At 33.3% G+C, this 12,024-nt stretch overlaps 1 long non-coding RNA gene across 1 annotated transcript; it reads right to left on the bottom strand.

Moving 5' to 3' along the window:
• Window positions 1-3,375: 3,375 nt before the first annotated feature.
• LOC127159940 (uncharacterized) lies at window positions 3,376-8,082 on the bottom strand. Its single transcript, XR_007826611.1, has 4 exons — window positions 7,922-8,082; window positions 6,991-7,018; window positions 6,775-6,901; window positions 3,376-4,580 (listed from the first exon to the last, which is right to left on the bottom strand). It is a non-coding gene; the product is annotated as an uncharacterized LOC127159940 (long non-coding RNA).
• Window positions 8,083-12,024: the final 3,942 nt, after the last annotated feature.

Genomic DNA, 12,024 nt, shown 5'->3' with positions numbered 1-12,024 from the left:
TAAATGTGGATCTTTTTTACGAAATCTGAGAAATTTCTGTCCCTCTATTTCACACTTTATGCAAATACCACTTTCGAGCCTCAGAAAGGTAGTAAAGACAGCATTAAAGTAATACATGTGACTCCAGTTTAACCTTAATTTTATGCAGTGATGTAAATGGTTTATATGCACAAAAAACATTGCATTTTTATTCACACACACAAGCACTTATGGTGCTTTTGTGAAAATGCTTTGGAGATACCTAATGTATGAATAAAGATGTAATTTTGTTGTTGTTGCTGTTTTTTGCATACACAAGGCATCTGTTAAAAATATCTTTATTTCCATTCTGCACAAAAGTTTCTTATGGGTTTGGAGTGACATGAGAGTAAGTAATTAATGCCAAATTAGTATTTTTTTGTGTGTGAGATGTGTTTTAATGTGGTTAGAATTGGTCATTGTCCTGTGTTATAAACATTTTCAGTATTTCAAAGATTATTGTTTTGAAAAACCAGTTTCAAATAAATACTGCTCCTGAAAGTTCTATTTGAAGAATACTGAAAATATGTTTTCCATAAAAAATATTGTGCAGCACAACTGTTTTAATAATAATCTGAAATGTTTCTTGAGCAGCAAATCATATTAAAAATGTTTTCTGAAGGGTCATGTGACACTGAATACTGGAGTAATTATGATGAAAATGTAGTTCACATGAATAAATTACCTTTCACAATGTATTCATATAGAAAACATATAGTTATATTTTGTAAGTTTACTGTTTTTACGGTATGTTTAATCAAGTGCAGGCTGAATTTGTGATCAGGAAAGTGTTTTTTACTTGAAAGATGTATTTAATGTGTCAATAAATGTTTTAGTACTCTTTTGTGAATTGTCTTATTTTGAATATGAGACAAATATAATCATGAATTTACGGTTGAAATTCGGCCTGAAAAAGTCGTCTTTTTAACTTTCACTTTACAACCATATTTAGACTAATTTGGACGTCTTTTTATAGACGTCTTTTCGACGACCTGAAAAACATGTCTTTTCGTCTTTCACTTTTCAACCAAATTTTCACGTTGTTTAGACCTCTGGCATTGTCGTCCTTTCAACGTCTTTTCGACGAGTTTTTGCTGGGTGGGAAATAATTTAAACACAACAATAAGCACGCTTAGTCCAGCAGACGGCATTAGGTGTATTCGACTTAAAGCGGCGCTGAGCAGAGCGATCAGTGAATGGGTACTTTGATGTCATACACCCGCAGCACCACTTTATGTTGAACACACCTTTTCCTTTTGTTTGTAATGTTCGGTGAGTTCCGTCAAGACATATACATCATGCAACCCATCAGTCAGGTTAGTGAATGTTTCACTGTGCTTTTAGGTTCATATTTTTAGGTTCGCTGTCAAAAATGTCAGTGTGAACGCTAAGCGGACCAGGACCAAATGTGTCATTTTCCTTTTCGGTCCAGACCAAATAAACCAAACAAATCAAAGTGTGAACACACCTTTAAAGTGGCATGTTTTTGTATTATATTATTTATCACCATTTTATTTTATTTATTTAAGTATTTTGTTTGTTTATTGTTGTACAGAAAGACCAAAACCTAAAGTGACCATTAAACCTGCTCAACATGTATTCAGAGGAGAAACAGTCACTCTCAGGTGTGACATTTATGGTGAAGGAGTCACTAGCTGGAGCTACAGCTGGTATAAAGAAGGTTCAACCAGTGTTTTCAGTGATCGACAGGAACACACATTCAGTTCTGTTAATGAGTCTGACGCACACTGTTAAAAATTGCTGTAAAAAAACAGCCAAATTTTGACAGTAACGTGCTGTTTTCCATTTAAACAGTGCATTCTGGGTATTATTTGTCATTTTCGAAAAAGTGGCCTGCTGCTATGTATCGTGAATTAACAGCGTTCAAAATCAAACTCTACACCCTTATTCACTATTCTCTACATGAGTTTTCCTATATAGACCACCTTAAATAGAAACATGAAGAATCAGCATATGAATCTCAACAATGGTGACAATCGAAAGCTTCATGCTGCAATGCATGCTGGGTATCAGCACACTACAAAACCTCACCTATGACTTGTTCTCACCATTGTTGAGATTCATACAATGATTCTTGATGTGTGTATCTAAATTACACTATAGTCTTTTTTACATCCACAAACCCAGTTCTTTTTTTTTTTTTTTAATTTCATATGAATATTCAATAAAAGAAAAGACACTGGATAAAACCTGTGTCATTACCAAACCATAAACAATTCTAGATTTCCTTTAGTCATTTACTTTTTTTTTTTTTTTTTTTTTTTTCTCATAACAAGCATGTTGTAAACATACACAATTACAACAACTAAACTAAAACTACCTTAAAATGTCACAGTTCAACAGCCCAACTAAAGTAAACACTGATCTCCACCGTGGTAGTAAAAGAAAAAAAAAAAACCTAAACCTCTGCAACTCTCTTCTGTAGACGTCTGACAGAAATAAAGTCAGTGTGGTAATAACTGAAGCTGGTAATGCTGTTTTAGGAGTTTAATCAGATCTTGAGAGATTTAATGTCTTCTTTTATTTCAGTTGATGTCATCTAAGGCTGTGGCTGAACTCAGTTGTTCTTGTGTTATTCTTTCATTCAGCAATTTTGTTTGTTAACAGCTGGTGTTCATCACTAATGCTCAATCAGAACGTGATCAATCATATAATTATCTCATTAACTTCAGCACTAATTCAGTATTACTCAAACACTCTGTAGTGTTGACACATTATAAGTGTTCATTTAAAACTGAGGATTTTGCTGTGGGTTTTAAAGGGTTAAAGATGTAAAAAACAGCATGAAATGTAATTTAACAGTAATAAACTGTAATTAATTTACGGCAACACTCTGTAGAAAAACAGTAACATGCTGGCAACCGAGCTGCCAGTAGATTACCGTTAATTCAAGAAAAAACAATAATATACTGTAAAACATAACAGTCAGATTTACCGAGCAAATCAAGTTATTTTCACTAAAATATTAGTGAGTGTTCATAGAAAAACAATTATGCAAAGTCATTAACTGGTAGGGAGAGTAAATATTTAATTGTGCCTAACTGATGTGTTTTTGTACAAGAGAGATCTGTCAGTTTAATTTAGTTTTGTGGGTCACCATTGTGCTGGAGAGTAGAGCTTGTGCTTCAGGCAATGATGAGCCACAAGTACTGATGTTTTGCTGCTTTATTTAAAGACAGTAATTGTGGAATTGCTGATATAGTGACCCACCCAGCAAAAACTCGTCGAAAAGACGACAATGCCAGAGGTCTAAACAACGTGAAAATTTGGTCGAAAAGTGAAAGACGAAAAGACGTCTATAAAAAGACGTCCAAATTACGTCTAAATATGGTTGTAAAGTGAAAGTTAAAAAGACGTCTTTTTCAGGCCGAATTTCAACCGTAAATTCATGATTATATTTATCTCATATTCAAAATAAGACAATTCACAAAAGAGTACTAAAACATTTATTGACACATTAAATACATCTTTCAAGTAAAAAACACTTTCCTGCTCACAAATTAAGCCTGCATTTGATTAAACATACCGTAAAAACAGTAAAATTATAAAATATAACTATGTTTTCTATATGAATACATTGTGAAAGGTAATTTATTCATGTGAACTACATTTTCATCATAATTACTCCAGTATTCAGTGTCACATGACCCTTCAGAAAACATTTTTAATATGATTTGCTGCTCAAGAAACATTTCAGATTATTATCAATGTGGAAAACAGTTGTGCTGCCCAATATTTTTTGTGGAAAACATATTTTCAGTATTCTTCAAATAGAACTTTCAAAGGAGCAGTATTTATTTGAAACTGATTTTTCAAAACAATAATCTTTGAAATACTGAAAATGTTTATAACACAGGACAATGACCAATTCTAACCACATTAGAACACATCTCACCCAAAAAATGCTAATTTTGCCATTAATTACTTACTTTCATGTCACTCCAAACCCATAAAAAACTTTTGTGCAGAATGCAAATAAAGATATTTTTAACAGATGCCTTGTGTATGCAAAAAACAGCAACAACAACAAAATTACATCTTTATTCATACATTAGGTATCTCCAACGCATTTTCACAAAAGCACCATAAGATTTTTGTTTGTGTGTGAATAAAAATGCAATGTTTTTTGTGCATATAAACCATTCACATCACTTCATAAAATTAAGGTTAAACAACTGGAGTCACATGGCTTACTTTAATGCTGTCTTTACTACCTTTCTGAGGCTTGAAAATGGTAGTTGCATAAAGTGTGAAATAGAGGGACAGAAATTTCTCAGATTTCATTAAAAAGATCTACATTTATGTTTCAAAGATGACCAAAAGTTTTACAGGTTTGGAAAGACATGAAGGTGAGTGCTGAAAATTTTTGGTTTAACCAAACACATTAGTTAAACGGTTCCCTCAGGGGCATCAGTAGATCTCTGCCTGATCTCTGATCTTCTGCTTCTTCTGCTCCTTCCACCATCCCAATCCTGGATTTTTGAGCCACGACAAAAGTTTCCACTTTAAATGCTTTAGCCTGGCTGCTTTTTCTCCAGCATCTAAAAATGAGAAAGAAAACAAGAACCAAAATGTAAATGTTAAAAACAAACAAACAAATAAACAAAAGAGTGGGAACTGACTTACAGCATGAGAACAATTTTCTAGAATTTTCAACACAGTTTTATGTCACTTCCTATATATGCATCACAAATGTGGTACAATTAAAATTACTATGCAAGTACTAAAAGAATTCAGCTGCTGAAATGTTAAATGGATAGTACATAAGAACTGTACTGAAACAGTGATCCCTAAAATGGTTATAAAAGCTAAAACATATATAAATACTGAGAATGTGTTTGACATTTAAAAAAAAAAAAAAAAAAAAAAAAAAAAACTTGCACAGCAAAAGATGCAGTGACCTGTGGCTGAATGGACTTTGGTTTTATTTAGCTGTGATTGACACAAAACAAAATAGAAAATAAAAATAACATCACTGAATATGAGTCAAATATTGCATATTTCTGTTCAAATGAAAGTGTAATCATTCTTCATGAGTGATTATTAACTAATTAGTGTGTCAGGGGTTCTTCTCAACTCTGGCCCTCAAAGTCCACTGCCATACAGAGGGTGCGTCTCAATCACCTTAATAGTTTGCTAGGTTGTGAACTGATAAATTGTGTTTACAAATTCAGACATTGATAAGGACAGTGGCTCACTACACACTGGTGACTATTTCCATCCTCACTGTACAGCATCACTACTGATATTTACACACAGCATTATTAAGCATTGAATATCTCTTTTAATGCTATTTACAGTACATTATGATAAATACTTTGTTACATGAATGTGCAAGATTTCAGCCATAAATAAATTGTAAATGTTTGCTAGATTAGACATTACCTGTCTAGTGATGTATGTTTATGCTGAAATATGATATTGGTTTGTGTTTTAAAATCAGTCACATGTCATTTTGTAGTGAATTATCTCTTAAGTTTTGAGCTTCAGAACTTCCTATAAGGGAACGTAGTGAGCATCGACGCTTCCTGGTTTTCACAGCTATTTAGGGAGCACACATTTCAGTGCACAGTAAAAATTTTGTGATTAAGGCATCCCTTAAAGGAGAAGTCCACTTCCAAAACAAAGATTCACAGATAATGTACTCACCCCTTTGTCATCCAAGATGTTCATGTCTTTCTTTCTTCAGTCGTACAGAAATTGTTTTTTGAGGAAAACATTTCTGCATTTTTCTCCATATAATGGACTGATATGGTGGACTGATATTTTTAAAGTCCATAATGCAGTTTAAATGTGGCTTCAAACGATCCCAAATGTGGTTGTAAATGATTCCAGCCGAGGAAGAAGGGTCTTATCTAGCGAACCAATCGGTTATTTTTATTAAAAGAATACATTTAAAATACTTTTTAATCTCAAACGCTCATCTTGTCTTACTCTGCCTGAACTCTGTGTATTCTGACTCAAGACAGTTTGGGTATGTCGAAGAACTCCGATCATATTTTCTCCCTCAACTAATTTCGAAATCATCCTACATCACTGCAGAAGTACCGACACAGTGTTTTCAAAGTGAACATGTAAAGAAGATCAAACTCCCTTAACAAAAAAGGTAAAACAGCGATATAAGAAGATTTTGAAGTTGAGGGAGAACATGAGATACATACACTAACTTTTATGAACCGGAACAAAACAGAGGTTGGGATGAGCAAGATAAGACAAGCATTTGACATTAAAAAGTATTTAAATTGTATTATTTTTATTAAAATAACCAATCATTACGCTAGATAAGACCCTTCTTCCTCAGTTGGGATCGTATACAACTGCATTTGTGATCGTTTGAAGCCACATTTAAACTGCATTTTGGAAGTTCAAACTCGGGACTATATCAGTCCATTATATGGAGAAAAATGCTGAAATTTCTTTACGACTGAAGAAAGAAAAACATGAACATCTTGGATGACAAGGGTGTGAGTACATTATCTGTAAATTGTTGTTCTGGAAGTGTAGTTCTCCTTTAACCACTGACTAATGATCAAGGGACCTGAGAGATACACACCCATAGTTTAGGTAAATTTATAGTTAAACTGAAGACCTTGATTAGTTTGTTCAGACGCACTGGACTAGGTTGGAGCAAAACACATGTAAGTGGACCTCGAGAGACAATGTTGAGATCTCCTGAAATATGCTCTAAACATGACAATTCAGAGAGGCAGGATGACTGTTAGATTGATGACTTACAACTCTGGTTTCCAGTCCTGGGTATTGAGGACTTATTGAGGACTGGGTACTGAAGTTCTGCAGAGTTTCTGGTGATCCTTGATCAGCTGCTCAGGTCTGCTTAATTGGTGTTGGAGCTATCAATCCACTGAAAAATAAGAAGCAATATGAAGTCACAGATGCATTTTTATTTATTCTTGTTAGTCTTACTATATTCTTAAAATAAGTTATCATTACCTTGTGTTTTATTGATGATTTTCAGTCTCTGAAATAGAAAAGTTCTATTAGTTATGAATGGCATCATACCAGTTTTAACACCGTGAGCAAAATGCATACAACATACGACACAATACGATAGAACCTATTATAATCAGTGATGCTGTCTACACTGGATGAGGCACAGCGCAACACTACAAATCCCTGACAGCAAACTGATGCCGCGTTCTATTTACCATGTACTGACACAAAGTTCAAATGACTTTCAATGGTCGCTCTGGTTTGCATCCAGCATAGACAGACAATCTGCGTCATTGTGCATTGCATTCTTGGTATACAATACAAATCACCAAAGGTAAAAAAAAAAAAAAAAAAATCTGTTTACGTTAATATTTTTAAGAGCTTCTTGCACTTTATTAGAATAAATGGACTAATATTTGTATCCCTTGTGTTATTAACATTTGTGGTCAGTTTTGTTTATGTTTTTGAAATAAGTCTCTTATGTTCACCAAGAAAACTGCATTTATTTGATCATAAATAAAAACAGTAATGATTATTATAACAATTTAAAATAACTGTTTTCTATGCGAATACATTGTAAAATGTAATTCTTCATAAATAGAATGCGGTAGCAGTTTACTCGATGCATCCAGTATACACAGCATCAATGATTATAAGGGGTTCTACTGTATTTTGTCGTGTCGTGCCACTCGCGTCCAGTGTAGACACGGTGTAAGCATAATGATGCTGCAAAATCAGGTTAGATCACTTTTTAAAACATAATGAAATAGAAAATAGTTATTTAAAAATGGTAATTTCACAATATTACAGTTTTACTGTATTTTATTCAAATAAATGCAGCAGTTGTTGCCATAAAAGACTTATTTCAAATACATGACAAATCTGACCCTTAAACGTTTGAATGGTAGTGCATGTTTAAGGTATTACTTACTGGTCATATGGTTCATAATGTCTAGAGATGTTCTTTGACAGGAGATACACTTCAACTCTGCTGCACGGCTATTAGCATGGAAGATTCTAGGAAGGAACATAAACAATCTGTCAACAATATTTATTATACAATGTCAGGTTTATTAGAAGTAAACTATAGCAAAGGTGAAATACAGAAAAGAAAAATAAATAACATATAGAATATACAAAACAATACAGTTTAATAACAGAATTTACATTTTTACTTTTACTTATTTAATGCTCATATACAGTGTTACTTATGTTTGTATGTTAAAGTCCTTTTAAAATATCTAACAAGCAAACAAACATAAAAGTATATAGATATATATATAATTTTGCTAAAGAAAATTACAGCTGCATGGTAATATAGGCTAAATATATTAAGAAAGATACATATAAATTAATTTAATAAGCTTTCTCAGATCACCTGTGTTTTTTATATCTCTGTCAGCAGCTCTCTTCAGAAATTTTAAAATCAGGAACTTTTCCTGTGTCGTAGAAGTTTTTTTCTGAAACTGCTGAAGTCACAGGACAAGTGGAATCAATATTTGTTCACCATGAAAGGTCAAAACATGCTTAAAGTACTTTTAGCTCATTTTCAGGCTCCATGTTAATTTTGTATCTGATTAACCGTATACTGCATACTTCTAGGTTAAATAAATTAGCCTTCAGTTTAGATGCTAACAGACTTTTTATGAAGACAATAAACCATTTCTATAAAGTAAATATTCAACAAAAGTGTATCATTTACCTGAAAGAAAGTGTCAGGAACACATGTATGTACTATTTGTGTAATATTAGAGACTAAACTTACCTGAAATTTGTAAAAACAACAGTGGGAGACGTGTTTTGCTGCTGGACAGTTGAGTTTCCGCCCCGTTTCCATGGTAACTCCTTCCGCTCCAGACTTGAATGTTCAGTGTGCGCCCATTAAAGAAAGCAGATGTCACGCAGAATGTATAAATGTCATCATAAAGTAATATTATCTTATAAAATACATAATGTAAATGAAGTAAAACACTTACTTAAATACATATTTTAAATAAGATAAACCACTTACTTTTAGTGTTTTTTTTCTTTTAAAAGCGACCTCCACCTCAGCACTGCACAGCAATTCAGATCTATGAGAAATGTTTAGGTGCACACAGATTATTAATATCATCATACAGTAATATTACACATAATGTAAATGAAGTAAATCACTTACTTTTGGCATTTTCCTTGATAAAACCAACTTTCCCGTCTGCTCTGCATTGTGATTGAAAGAAAATATCTCTCTGAGAAAAAGTTCAGGAGAGCACAGCACATAAATATCACTATAAATCCATATGACGTTATAAAACACAAATTTTAAATGAGCTAAAACACTTACTTCAAGTTTCCCTGTTAAAAGTGACCTCCACGTCAGCGCTGCATAGCAATTAATATCTGTGAGAAATGTTTAGGTGCACACAGCATATTAATATCATCATGAAGTAATATTACACATAATGTAAATTAAGTAAAACACTTTTCCTTAATAAAACCAACTTTCCCGTCTGCTCCGCTTCGTGATTGAAAGAAAATATCTCTCTGAGAAAAAGTTCAGGAGAGCACAACACAGAAATACGGTGGTCATAATTATTATACATAATGTAAATGAGGTAAAACACTTACTTTTTGTGTTTTCCCTGATAAAACCAACTGTCCTGTCTGCTCCGCATCGCGAGTGAAAGGAAATAACGTTATCTCTCAAAGAAAAAAGTTAATTAGTAACATTAATTGCACAGCGCTCTCGTCTGGCGAGTGGAAAAAATGTCTTTGAGAAAAGTTTAGCGGCATACAGCACATTAATATCGTTATAAAACGATATGATGTTACAAAACACATTTTGTGCGTAAGATTAAACACTTTATTTCGTTGTTTCCCGTCCTCATATGCTCCGCATCGCGATGAAAGAAAATGGCGTCTGTAAAAAATATTTCAAATGAGTGAGGCGCGCACACGAGCAAATATCCCGGATGTGAATTACTACTAAATCCGACGGACCATACAACGACCAATTTTCAACGTCGATTTTTGGGCAACTTTGGACCAAATTTAGACGGACCAAACAAAAACCAATTTTCGACGTCGATTTTTGGACTAAATTAGGACTAAATCCGACGGACCAAACAACAACCAATTTTCAAAGTCGATTTTTGGGCTAAAAGAAGTCCATGACGAGCCGACTTGATTTAGCCCAAAAAACGACGTCCAAATGACGTCTGGTGCTGGGTGGGATCACACTGGTCACAAATGAGTCATGCAGTTACACTGACAGTATCAGGTGAGTTTGATCATCACTTCATACACAGATGTTTAACATGTTATTTAGGAGTGATTTGCTTTTTTTCCTTTACATTATGCAGTGCTTTTAAAACCAAAATTTCCTCACATGATTTCCAAACCAAGTCTCACAAAAGTTAGTGGATAGATACTAGATTTAGTGACAGCACCCCCTACTGGTCAGAAATGATACCAATTTATCCATCACTATCATTTAAATGATTATGTAAACTGTGGTATCTGCACAGTTTGATGAAGTTATAAACAGTTTTGGGAGGAGCCTAATCATTCAGTCCTGTCAATCATGGCTAGGAGTAATAATAATAATAATAATACATTTTATTTATAACGCAATTTATATCCACACAGAATCCCAAAGTGCTACAGATTAAAAACAAAAAGAAATGTTAAGAATCATTCAAAAGGTCGGTTTTGAGGCCACGTTTAAAAGCATTGACAGTCTGTGGGGTCCTTAGATGGTCAGAGAGAGTATTCCAGGGGCCACATTTATATGCGTACGCACAAATTTGATCTCAGACTGTGCCACGGGAATGTTCATATTTATAAACACAGTCTTTTGCGTGGAAAAGTGCTTAAAGCACATCAATGTCTGAGCAGACGTATGCACTTTTCCTTGTGTCAAATTGGAGTACTGCAGGTATTTGGAAAAATAAGCAACAGCCATGATGATGATGATGACCGTGATAATAATAATAATAATAATAATAATAATAATAATCGTATTAGGGATGTGCATTTCGGTTCATTTTTTTTCTGACAGATATCATACACTGTAAAACTGTTAACAGGCAAGATTAGAATGTCAAAAACTAAATTAGATTAAAAAATACATATATGAATGTCTGAGATCCATTAATAATGCATAAATGTGCAAATATCCATAAACCATAAACAGAACATGAGTTTTGACATGTCATCATGCATCTGCCACACATTTGTGAACGGAAAAACAAAATAAAATGGTATACAACTAAATAAATAAGCTTACACAAAATATGTACGCTCATTTATATTTATTTAGGTTACATTTTTACTCACATAAAACGAAAGAAGAAAAAAAAAACCTGTGAGACAAATAAACTATGCTGTCTCTCCTTTTTGACAAACCTTTTAATAACAGATTTATAAGAAATTATTTTAATGTTGGATCCAGTCCTCCATGTAAACCAAAATGGCTTAATCCTCATTGTATATCTTGGCACAGCATTTGGATGTTACCGTATAAATATGTACTTTCTAATAAAGTAGAAGTACTTTACAAAATGATTCACAGATGCTATCCTGTAAATGTAGCTGTTAGCAGGTAACTTTTGTAACACATCTAGTGAAGATATTGAACATTTATTTTTCTATTGCCCTTTTCTTTCATTTTGAGTTGACTTTATAATAGACATAAAACAAAAATAAGCAAAGCCCTTCATTTTGAACCTCATTATATTTTTGTTTAAAAAATCCATCTTTTTCTGATGAACAGATTTACATTATTAATCTGTTAATTATCTTAGAAAAGTTTTATATTCATGAGTCAAAAATAATTCAAAAGAAACCATCATATATTTTTTGGGAGTTTCTAACTTGGAGCTGGAGCTCAAGCTGAGCCTCTCGTTTGAGTCTCCTTTGGGGGCAGCAAGCCAAGTTTGTTTACCATTATCAAGCAGGACTGAATGGGCAGGCGAACTTGTGAAATCTTGTGAAGTCTTTTCATTGTGTCATGAGAATGTTAAGCTAATTTGTTCCTGTAATTGCTACTTGCAA

Source organism: Labeo rohita, unplaced genomic scaffold, assembly GCF_022985175.1.
Source record: "Labeo rohita strain BAU-BD-2019 unplaced genomic scaffold, IGBB_LRoh.1.0 scaffold_267, whole genome shotgun sequence".
NCBI lineage: Eukaryota > Metazoa > Chordata > Actinopteri > Cypriniformes > Cyprinidae > Labeo > Labeo rohita.
This window is presented reverse-complemented; position numbering and strand designations above follow the sequence as displayed.